This window comes from Choloepus didactylus, chromosome 26 (genome assembly GCF_015220235.1).
Source record: "Choloepus didactylus isolate mChoDid1 chromosome 26, mChoDid1.pri, whole genome shotgun sequence".
Taxonomy (NCBI): Eukaryota; Metazoa; Chordata; class Mammalia; order Pilosa; family Megalonychidae; genus Choloepus; species Choloepus didactylus.
In genome coordinates, this window is record NC_051332.1 from 542,304 (window position 1) to 546,434 (window position 4,131).

Sequence of the window (4,131 nt, forward strand, 5' to 3'; positions counted from 1 at the left end):
AACCTAATACTGTTTTCTTTACTTTTAAATATGTGGAAAATTCTCTATAATAAGAAGTTAAAATAGAAAAATAAAACAATAAGAATATTAAAAGACACTAGGAAATTTTAACAAAGAAACATTTAATGTTATTAAGGACCTATTGCTAATTTTCAGTGTGATAATATAGTTATAGTTTTAAAATAAACTTTCTATTTTGTTTCTTAAAATTTGCTTATAGAGATGTATTCTGACACATATATGGGTAAAAATGATATGAAGTCTGGGATTTGCTTCAAAATAATCCAGTGGTGTAGTTGGTGGACAGTGAGTGAGAACATTGAAGAAACAAGATTGGGTCTGAATTGGTAAATATTACAGCTGAATGATGAGTCCATGGAGTTTATTATGTGATTATCTTTACTTTTGAATATGTTTGAAGTTTTCCATAATCAAAAGTTTAAAAAAAGCAAGCAAGCCAGGGTTTAATCCAGGTATATGTGACTCCAGAAGGTCACTCTCACATCATTATAGCATTTTTTTCCCATTATGTGTTTACGTTGCCCTACAAGAGAATTTCTGTGGCACCTGGAAAGTATTCTTTATTTTAATAGTTATATATTCATTTCAACATTACCTTGTATTTATGCTAAGAAAACTGCTTCAAGTTTTCCATTTATTGAAGTGAGGTAAATCATACTTACAGAATTAATTTAAGAATAATATTTACATAAAGAAAAGTGTTACATAACTAATCCTAATGGTAGTACTCAGAAATGACAAAAATTACATGGTATGAGGAGAATGATGCTTGAAACTTTACTATGCTACACGACCTTCACTGGTACAAATGGTGAAATGAAGTGAAGAAGCATTTTTAAATTTTCCTTATAGCACCTATAGCTACATTTGAATGTCTGCTAGACTCTGTTGAAGAAAGTTATATTTTCTATAAAACCCTATTTCTATGTATTTCTTCAAAGGCATTAACCCTTATAAAAATTACCAGGGACATGTTTTATTTTCCCGAATATCATACCCAGGATATCCCCTCACTAGCTACCTACCTACCTTTCCCTGGATATCCTCCTGCGGGTCAGGAGTCATCTTTTCACCTTCCTGGTCCATATCCTTATCTTAGTAACTTTCCTCCCATGGGATGAGATGCCTGTATACAAGCACCAACTAGCAGCTACCCAGGAGCTGGAAGCTACCATACCCCTGGAGGTTATCCAGCTCTGAGAAGCTGTCCTGGTGCTCCAGCACCAAAAAGGGCTCCACCCTATCCTGGAGTTCCCATAGGCAAGGGATTGATTTGGAACCCCAACAGGTGGAGCAGGATTTTCTGGCTACCCATAGCCACTCTAACAGTCCTATGACAGTGGCCCAGTACTGATCCCCATACCAGGTGGCTTTCCTGGAAGGTAGGTGCTTTCTCAGTATCCTGTAGGGTAGGTTCCCTACCCTTATCAGCCTGCTGCAATGATTCAGGGCACCCAAGGAACAATCCAATCAGCTGCTAACTTTGATGCCTTGAAAGATGCAGAAATTCTCTGAAAAGCAATGAAGGGTTTTGGGACAGAGAAGCAGGCAATTATAGATGTGACCAACTGCTCTGATGTTCAAAGGCAAAAATTTAATACAGGTTTTAAGACAATGTATGGCCAGGATTTAGTCAAAGATCTCAAATCAGTGTTAAGTGGAAATATGGAAGAACTGATCCTTGCTATTTATGCCATCTATATATTATGATGCCTGGAGTTTATGGAATGCAATGAAGGGAGCTGAAACTCAGGAATGTGTCTTGAATGAAATTTTTTGCCCAAGAACAAAACAGGGAATCGGAGAAATTGTCAGTTGTCAATCAGAATTTGGATGAGAACTTGAAAAGGACATTAGATCAGATACATCAGGGCATTTTGAACATTTACTTGTATCCTTGTGCCTAGGAAACCATGAAGAGAACCAGAATGTGAATCATCAAATGGCTCATGGAGATGCTCTACATCTCTGTCAAGTAGGTGAGGGCAGGCTTGCAATGGATGAAACTTCCTTTAATATGATTCTTGCCACAAGAATCTTTCCTCAGCTGAGAACTACCCTGGAGGCTTATTCCAGGATTGTTAATTGAGATTTGTTCAGCAGTGTTAGCTGCGAGTTTTCAATATAGGTTGAAAGTGGTTTGAATGCCATCTTACAGTTTGCTTTGAACCGCCCTGCCTTCTTTGCTGAGAGACTGTACTAGTCTATGAAAGGAACTGGCACATATGAATCCACCCTGCTCAGAATTGTGGTCACTCAGAGTGAGACTGATCTTGTACAAATAAAACATATATTCACTCAGATGCTTCAGAAGACCCTGGACACAATGATTGCAAGTGATATGAGTGGAGATTACTGAAGGATTCTTCTGGACATTGTGGGCCAGTAGAGTGGGTTTAAAAAAAAATAAATGGAGCTGTTCATAGCTTATTCTTCAAAGCAGTGATGGATCTGCATGCAGCAATATCAGCCATCACCTAATCAAAAAGCTTCTTATTAAAGGCTGTCAGGGTAGTGTGCTCAATTTGCACATGTTGTTATTATCTTAATTTTAATGTTATTTCTTTCTCTACATATAATCATTGTAAAGCCACATCACAATGATATATTAATAATGCAATGGTTGTAAAGCATAATTCTCACTGCTCTTTTAATTAATCAGGATGTAAAATTGAATAAAAACTGCACAAATATATAAACAAAAAAAGTAAAGCAGTCTGCCCAGTAGTCAAAGCAGTCTGTCCAGCAGACAAAGGAAAGGAAAAGGAAAACTAAGCAAACCAGGATTACAAACATTTAATATTAATGCTACAGTAGTGGAAATGAAAAGGAAAACTAAGCAAACCAGGATTACAAACATTTAATATTAATGCTACAATAGTGGAAATGAAAAGGAAAACTAAGCAAACCAGGATTACAAAAATTTAACATTAATGATACAATAGTGAAAAGTAAAGGGGTCTGCCCAACAGACAAAAGAGAGGAAGAGAAAAATTCACCAAACCAGGGAAAACCCCACATCTGATACTACTGGCTGGGGAGGTCCCAGGTATTTAGCCAATCAGTGTATTCATGTGCACACCATCTGAAGCAGAGCTTCCTCTCCTGAGTGAGACCTCCAACTTTTCCTGAGACTGAGTCTGGTGTTTATGGCAATTTGTCCATGAGTAGAAGTGCTTTGCTGCACATCTCAAGGAAGGTTTAATTCCTTAGGATGATCACAAAGACTCCCTTTACTTTCACTGACATGTCTGCAGTGGGGGAGCCTACCCCTTGGCAGAGACACAGGTGATCCCTTTACTACTATCAGAAAAACCAGGTAAATTCTTTTAGGCTTTAGTGACTTCCCTTGTTATATGTAACTTTGGTGCTTATTCCCTTGCAGACTGGCTGGAACATGCTGATGTTCAGGGCTGCTATCTGCTTATGATTCATGTTGGTTTGATCCATACATTACACATATGACCCCTGGGTCAAACAAAATATGAAGCATAAGGCAGTGATGACAGGTTTTCATTTGTCATCACTACATGTAAGAGATTACAGTAGGTTTACAGAGTGAAAGTAGGTATAAGACATGAGCAACAACAATAACAAATCACACTAATTAAAATGTTTACAAAAACAATTAATATAGTAGAAATAAATCCCAAGATTCCAATTTTCTGATTACAAGTTAGTCCATTAAACCATGAACTTAGTGGATTACTTCCTAATTGTTGGATAGTTTATATATGTTGTCCCATATGGTTTAAACCTACAGTAATACTTTTTGAATAATCTGGAATATATACAAAATATTGGATTTGAGTTAGAGTGCAAAATGCTCCCTGTGCTGTCATAAATATATATAAGGCCATTTTATTCTGTAATATGATCATGACATTGGGTAGTTTTTTTCAGATAATAATGTTAATTATGTAGTATGTGCACACAATGCACTAGGTTTATTATTAATTATTTTATGGGTATGTATACAATTATCATGTTTCATTATATTTTGACTCTCTCCAGAGTAAGTATATAGAGTTTCATGAATCTAGTCCATTCCATTTCACTTGGTTGGCAGGTTTCACAATTTATGCAAATCCTTTCTCTGTTCACTCAGGA

At 36.5% G+C, this 4,131-nt stretch overlaps 1 pseudogene; it reads left to right on the forward strand.

The window, feature by feature from the left end:
- The first annotated feature begins 1,015 nt into the window (after positions 1 to 1,015).
- LOC119520867 lies at positions 1,016 to 2,410 on the forward strand (annotated as a pseudogene).
- The last annotated feature ends 1,721 nt before the right edge of the window (positions 2,411 to 4,131 follow it).